The sequence below is a fragment of the Mustela putorius genome, unplaced genomic scaffold (genome assembly GCF_011764305.1).
Source record: "Mustela putorius furo isolate JIRA1106 unplaced genomic scaffold, ASM1176430v1.1 tig00004007_pilon_pilon_pilon, whole genome shotgun sequence".
In the NCBI taxonomy this organism is placed as follows: Eukaryota; Metazoa; Chordata; class Mammalia; order Carnivora; family Mustelidae; genus Mustela; species Mustela putorius.
The window spans coordinates 7,949,770-7,957,716 of record NW_025422145.1 but is presented as its reverse complement, the minus strand read 5'-3'; the positions used below and the strand labels follow the sequence as shown (position 1 = coordinate 7,957,716).

Here is a 7,947-nt window from a genome sequence, read left to right as displayed (position 1 = left end):
TCATGATCTCAGGGTTGTGAGATCGAGCCCTGTGTTGGACTCCATGCTGAGTGTAGAGACTGCATGGGAGTCCTTCTCTCCCTCTCCCTCTGCCCCTTTTGCTCGTGTTCTCTCTCTCTCTCAAGTAAATAAATAAATCTTCAAAAAAAAAAAAGATGGTTGCTCTAGAAATCACAACAGACCCTTTCTCTCTTTAAGGAAGGCTTTACCCCCCCCTTCTGGTCTTAGTGCTTGCTCAGTGTGACTGCGTTAGTTGCTTGTAAACACAGGGAATCATGGGAGATGTTGAGGTTCTCTTTTCCCATCAGCTACTAGGAAGCTCAGTGTCCAGCTATGTTTTGCTTCTAGCAGTTTCCATTTTATCTATGTAGCTGGCTCTCGGACTTTTCTACAATTTCACATGGCCTTGTCCTTAAACTTGTTTTACGTTGTGTTTAGTGAACCCTACGAAGACCTCCTGGAACAAGGCAGGTGTATTAATTTCCCATGGCTGCCATAACAAATGCCCACTAACCAGGGGGCTTCAAACAATACACCTGTATTCGCTCATGATTCTGGAGGCCAGAAGTCCAACGTGTGGGTGTTGGCTTGGACGGTTCATTCTGGAGATTCTAAGGGGGAATCCGTTCCCTGGCACTCTCCTGGCTTCTGGTGGCTGTTGGTGATCTCTGACGACCCTTGGCTTATAGACTCAGGACCTTGGTCTCAGGCTCCCTGTCTGCAAATGGGGAGAGTAGAGAGGCTATCCCAGAATCTTCTGGTTCTAAAGTTCAGTGGCTTCCACAACGAGGGCGGGCTAGTTGACCATCACTCGACTTGGTGGGCTCATGTCCTGGAAGATGGTTTGGAAGGCAGAGTGGGGAGGACTACCTGGACCAGATTCTGGGTGGGGGCTGTGACAAGGCACCCTGGTGGCCAAGGAATGTGGGTCAAGGTAAGCAGAGGGAGGGGAGAGACAGCACAAAGATCATAATGAGCAACATCTTCCACAGTTTTTCCAAGCGCACGCCGCGTTGGATGATTTCCCAGAGCAGAGTCTGTAATCCCCAGGCCGAGGTGGTGTCTGTTGTGTCCCCAGCTGCGTGTCCCTCACATAAAGCAGGATTTCCAATGGTATCTGCTGGCTGAATGGCTGGGGGAGTCGCACAGATCGGGGTCTGCCCCCTGGACAGATGATCTTTTCAGCCTCGGGAGACACATCTGCAAAATGGGTTCCGTGATGGCTGCCCGACAGGCCCGTTGAAACCCCCATCTAGGATGTGGATGGTCTGTGTTCCAAAGCTACCTCTCGTGCTTACTGGCTGTTAGATTTTAAGCAAGACTTTCTGTGCCTTGGTTTCATTATCCGTAAGAAGATGATACAACGCCCCCAAGGACGAAATGAGATGGGAGTGTGGTGTGCCCAGCCCAGGGCCTGGCACCCCGGACGTGCTCAGAGATTCTCCTCTGTTCTTGAATTTCCCCGCAGGGGCGCAGGGTGTGGGTGCCGGGGAGACCTCTATGACGGCGCCACACTTGGGGGAAGCAGAGGGAGGCTTGTCCTCTCCTGGCCCCCAGACCCCAGCCGACTCAGGATCCCCACTCACAGCCAGTAACTCTCTTGCTGGATGGGGAGGCTGGGGTAACACCCTTTTAATGAAAGCCGAGAAAAAAAAGGCTTTTTCCTTAGATGGGCTGGCTTGCTGAAGAACCCTCAGAAACCCATTAACTCCAGTATTACTGAACATCTGAATGCAATTTGCAAGCTATAATAACATCTCTCTAGTTAGCAAATGTTTATGCCTCTCTATAATTTTCTTTTCCATATGAAAATAGACCTGTCATACCAACGTGGTCGGCCAGCTGCGTCTATAATATCGTTAATCAGCAGGAAGGATCATCCGTTCTGCTGTCTGACGGGCTTCGTACGTATTTCTGTTCTGGAGGGGGCTCAAGCAAGCACGGGTCTGCAGCTCTAGGGGCCACGGCCCATGGGTCACTCGATAGGGAGAAAACAAGGGGCCGGAAGAAAAGGAATTAGGAGTCCAAGGTCTAGTTCTGGCTGGCGCAGGAGAGTAGAATTAACATGTTCTAAGTCTCTACTTCCCACGGAGCACAAGACCACGCTTTTATATATTTCAGTAAGACCCCGAGTTGGGTGTGTGTGTACTAGTCCCCGGTGGGACCTCCTACAAATCCAGATTCCCAGGCCTAACCCCCGTCTCGCTGAATTAAAGACCCTATGGGTAGTTCCTCGGCAGCCGGATTTTAAAAATGTTTCTTTGACCACCTGGCGGTGTGTATGCATTTCAGAGTGGGAAGGTGGCTGAATTCTTACAGCCCAGGGGGAAAATAAAGTTCTATTGCAGGGGAAAGGTTCCTTTTATACAACAGATAGAGATCCTATAAGCTTCCCCTCAACACTGACTTCCCTTAAAAATAACGATAATTTAGATCTCCTAACTGATTTGTCAGCAACACTGAGCACCTACTGAATGCACTAGGGTTGGGGCTGGAGTATAATAAAGACACCCTTGCCCGTCTGGAGCTCGCCCAAAATGTAAACCCTGCAATGAATGCCCGAGGAGGAGGGGTGCTGACCCAGTCCCGGGGGGCCAGGGCGGGCCGCGGAGAGAGCGAGTGACAGCTCAGCTGACAAGGAGGACAAGCTGAAATTTGCCAAGGGAAGGGCAGGCGTGCCAGGTGGGAGGAACGCCATGTGACTGGGTCCCCGGGCTGGAAGGAGCTTGGAAGGTCGGAGGGACGGACGGCAAACTTTCTGCATGGCTGGCATGGGGAGTGAGAGACGGATGATGGTGAAAAATGAGCTCGGGCTGGAGAGGAAGGTGTGCCATGTTGAGGAGCTCAGACTCCACCGTGAGGGCAGTGGGGAGCCCTAAGAGGGCCCCGGCCAGGGTACAACATGGTCGGGTGCTTGGGTCATGAAGATGATGGTGGCCGCTCTGAGAGATGTGGCTACAGGGGCCAGACCCCACCTCCGGGCAACCAGCTGTGGGCGGATGTTGCCACTGTCCTGGTGCAAGATGAGGGGGACCTGGGCCCCAGTACTAGCGGTGCAGTGGAGAAATCTGTACAGGCTCAGGCCACACTAATGGGGGCACAAGTCCCCATTGTGGGCTCATCATCGGACACCGGACACTATGCGAAAATCATCAGGAAGCAAAACGACCAATTGAGACGCCTCCCCAAGGCAATGACTATGACCTCTACTGAAGTTGTGATTTTTTTTTTCATTTAATATGGTTTTACATGAATTTCCCACACCATGGTAAACGTTGCGTCAACTTTCTAGAAACCAGCTGCGCAATGCTCTCCTGTGTGGCCCCACTAGAGTTTTCAAAAATAGCCTCACGAGGGCTTTGCTGATGTACCCAGAGCGACACACGTTAGCGTGTACAATGCGATGAGTTCGGACATGTGCAAACACCGGCGGTACCATCCCTACCACCAAGGTCACGGGCATATCCAGCGCCTTCCACAGCTGCCTTGTGTCCCTCTGTTTTGTTTTTGTGGCAAGAACACTTGACACGAGATCTACCCTGTTAACGTATTTTTAAGTGTTGCCAACTGTAGGTACTGTGTTGTAGGACGGATCTCTGGAACATTCATCGGGCGTAACTGAAATTTCATACCCAATGAGCAACAGCTCCCCCTGCATCCGCCCCACCTCTACCCTCCTCCTAGAAACCACCAGCGTTGTCTCTGCTTCTGCTAATCTATTTGAAGCCCCTGATTTACGTGGGACCGTGCGATATTTGTCCTTCTGCCTCTGGCTTATTTAACTTAGAATAATGTCGCCTAGTTTCATTCACGTTGTCACAAAGGGCAGCATGTCCTTCCTTTTAAGAGCTAAACAGTATTCCATCGTGTGTCTGTGTATGTGTATGAATCTATCTCTCTCTATATACCTCAGTTTCCGGATCCACTTATGTGTCGATAAATATCTGTGTTCTTTCCACTTACCACTATAATTTATTTAAACAATCCTTGCTGCCGGACGCTGAAGGAGTTCACGTATTACGTCTTACTGTTATAAAAAAATGCTAGTTATTACACTGTGACTTAAAGCTTTTCCCATATCTTAGACTCTTTTTGAGCATCCTGAGTAGAGACTATCCGAGGTTTGTTTCTAAGAGGAGGGAGCCTGAAGGGGGGGCGGGGCTTAGCGCTGGTTTTGCGGGAAGGCAGGTTCTCAAGGCAATGACCTGGGAGCGGCCTCCCTCACTCAAGTCTCTGGGGTCTTTTTAGATTTTGAGCCGGGGGGGCGGGGGTAGCAGCTGCCCACCCTGACCCTGACCTGGGGCTCCTGGGAGGTCAGTCCAGCTGGCCGTCCTCTGGCCAGCAGCTCCTCCGCTGGCCCAGAGGAAGCACCTCTGAGCCTGTTAGGGCTCCAAGCAGCAGAGTTGTAGAGAACACTCTGTACGGTCAGCGAGACATGAATCTGAATCTACTTGCTAGCTGCGTAGCCTGGGTCGAGCTATTTCGCTTCCCTGCCTCAGTTTCCTCATCAGTAAAATGGCCATAAGGACAGGACTTACACGTTTTAAGAAGGAGAAGGAGCATGTAAAACGTCTGGCTGGGGCACCCCGATGGTCTCGTCAGTGGGGCAACCAACTCCTGGCTTCAGCTCAGGTCATGATCTCAGGGTCATGGGATCGAGCCCCAAGTCGGGCTTCATGCTTAGCAGGGAGTCTGCTTGCAGATTCTCTCCCTTTGCTACTCCCCCGCACTTGGGCATGTGTGCTCTCTAATAATAAAAAAATCTTAAAAAAAAAAAAAAAAAAAAGCCTGGCTGATATCAGGCAACCCCCTATTGGGACTCCTATACAGCTCCCTATTACCTGTTTTTCTGGTCGCAGTACCTCTAGGGCTAAGCAGTAAGTTCTTACAGTCCTCTATTTAAGTATGCAGACTCTGGGATTCAAGTATGAGCTCCCCTGTCGCTAGCTCTGTGACCTCAGGCAACCTTTCTGAGCCTCAGTTTCCTCGATGTAAAAGGGAAATGATAATGTACCACACTAAGGAGTGGTGGTGAATTTTGCAACTGGTTAACAGACGGGATGCCTTTGGAGGGCCCGACGTACCCAGAGACAGCCGGAGCCGTGTTGGTCCCAACAATGGGCCTCCCTCTCAGCCGAGTGTCGCCTCAGTGGCTGCTACTCGCTGGGTGCCCGCCACCTCTCAGGACGCTTACACGTGTTACTCACAACCTCCAGGACAACAAGCCAGGGCAGGAATCAGAGGAATGCTCTGACGTCGAGGAGCTCTGTCTCGTCGCACACTCTGTGTCCTTCCCGTGACATCCCGCTCCTGGAGATTTTTTTTTTTTTTTGACACTGACTAGGAAGCAAGGTGGAGAGCTGCCAGGAAAATGGTGCCCTTGGAGCCGTGATGAAAAATGATCACTTTTCGCTCTCCAAAGAGCCGGGATTCTAATTAAATTACCGGCTCCCTTTGCCCGAGGCTGGTCCAGAGAACACCTGCTTAAGGAAGGACCTTCTCCACCGGGGGGTCAAGGGGAGGCTTGGAATGGGCTGGATCTTTTTTGAGGCGGCGCCGGTGGTCTGATTAGCGGTCACGGACCTCCTAATAAATGGGCCGGTTTACTCAGTCGCTCGTGAGGCTGCCAGTCCTGGTAGAAGGGGGAAAAAAATAACAAAATGGTCCCCATCTTCTGTAAAGAAAGAGTTGAGCTTCTCAGCTCGGCTTTTCAGGCTGCTGACAGCAAAAGAGAGAAAGCCAAGTAGAAACAAGGCAGAAGGAGAAGGGACAGGGAAGGAGGCACGTAGTGCCACCAATGAAGCTAGTTCGAGTCTTTATTTTTTTTTCAGATCTGCTACCAAAAAACTCTCAGATGAAGTCGTCAACACGGTAAAATAGCAGCAGGGGAGTTTTTCAGCGAGAGGACTGGGTCGGAGACGCGTTTTTGAGATTCCTGACACGAAAGCAGCTTCTGCCCGCCCGCCTCTGTCCCAGCACCGGGTGTTCTGACGAACGGCTCGACGTTCAGCGGAGATCTGAATAAAGATTCGGATCAGCGGAGGCCACGCCAAGAGAATAGCTTTGGAGTTAGGGAGGCGGATTCCATCCTGGCTCCGGGGCTGCCCGGCTGGCTGGCTGACCGCGGGGCAAGTGCTGATTTACATTTTCTCCTTCACAAACTGCAGCTAATCAGACTGAGCCTTCTGGGTTGTTCTGACAATGGCACTAGTTAAGGCAAATGATGCTTGTGGTACACAGCAGGTGCCTAATAAATGTTAACAGATACCCAGAGATGCGTGGGGTGGGAGGCATTGGGGGGGGCTGTTCCCAGTTCTAATTTTTTTTTTAAAGATTTTATTTATTTGACAGAGATCACAAGTAGGCAGAGAGGCAGGCAGAGAGAGGGGAAGAAGCAGGCTTCCTGCTGAGCAGAGAGCCCGATGTGGGGCTCGATCCCAGGACCTTGAGATCATGACTTGAGCCAATGGCAGAGGCTTTAACCCACTGAGCCACCCACCAGTTCTAATTTTTAAACATGGGAAGGGGACCAGAAATTCTTTAAAATTCTGGCTCCAGGAATGCAGGAGGAACAAGAGAAATGACCCCCGGGGTCCACCATCTTCCAGCCTCCTCCACCCCCTTTCCTTAACCCTTGACTCTCCCGCCATACGTAACCCATAGGTAACGGCTCCACAGGTAACCCGAAACCTATGCAGGAAACAGAAGTATCAGGACCCCCCCACCCCATACCCTCCGATCACCACATACCCTACCATATATGGATGTGAGCCCATGCCCTGCCTTGGCCCAATAGAAGACCCCCCACCGACTCCGTCCCAGTGCCACCTCCCCCACTCCCCTTTTCGGAGTCCAGGAACCCCCCCCCCCCCCCGAGGGTGCCCACCTCCTCCCGGCAGGACTTTCCTGTCTCCCCTTCTCCTGAGCCCTGAAACTTCGCCAGAGAGTGCCTTTCATAAATCTTGCCTTGTGCTGAAAGACCCGCGGATCCCCTTACCCAAGAATCCAACACTGCCACTGGATGCAAACAGCAAGAGGTTTATTGTCGCGCAGGTACCGGCGGGTGGTCGGCAGCTCCAGCTAACCGAGCACCCCGACCGGAGTGAAGCAGGGTCTTTTATAGGAAGTTTTGGGTGGGGCGCAATTGATTGGTGGACAGTTTGAACTTTTGAAAAAAGGCATACTTGGAGTTTGCGGGTTGGCTCCAGGAACCCGGGCGCGCGAAGAGAGCGGCGGGGAGGGGGGAGTGAGCCGCGCGAAAGGAGAGGTGGGGAATGGGAGCAAGAAGGGGGAAGGGAGGAGTGCCATCATGGCGTCTCTATTATTTCTATGAGCCACGCAGCTAGAGAAAGGTAAGAGAACAATTCACACAATTGATAACCTAATTTCATACCTAAAAGCCAGCGGTTTACAGAAAAGCAAACAAGCAGTTAGTTATCCTATCTATCTACCAGGGGAGGGGTCTATCCGGGAGAGGGGTCTTTCAGTGCCTACCTCACCCGGTGTCACGTTTATCTCGCCTATAAAACCTTACACTACCGTCTCTAGAAATTTCAAGACTCCAGACCCTCCTCTGCTGAGTTTATGAAATATCTGTGAAAAACAGAAAGTCGATGTCCCTTCTGCTGCCTAAGGGTTCCCTCCTCCACCCATGTCTGCCAGGCTGAGGGCTCGGGCCGGAAAGGTGTATCAGGGCACAGCTCTGGCTCCCGCAGGCAAAAAGGAATGCGCCCGATCGGAAGGGGAGCCTCCCTAGCTGGCTGTTAAGCATCCCTAGGGTCCCCGCTCACTCATCACTTCCTCAAAGTGTCACAAAAGCCGCACCCATGGGCCTGTTATAAATGCTGACTCCCGGCCCGGCCCCGCCCCGCCCGGCGACCCCGAGACAGGGGTCCCCGCTGAAGCACACAGGTGCCGGAGGGCCGCTGCTTCGTGCCCCAGACGGGG

At 52.1% G+C, this 7,947-nt stretch overlaps 1 long non-coding RNA gene across 1 annotated transcript; it reads right to left on the bottom strand.

Moving 5' to 3' along the window:
• Positions 1-5,802: 5,802 nt before the first annotated feature.
• LOC123389719 lies at positions 5,803-7,042 on the bottom strand. Its single transcript, XR_006604367.1, has 2 exons — positions 6,998-7,042; positions 5,803-6,017 (listed from the first exon to the last, which is right to left on the bottom strand). It is a non-coding gene; the product is annotated as an uncharacterized LOC123389719 (long non-coding RNA).
• Between the last annotated feature and the right edge of the window lie 905 nt (positions 7,043-7,947).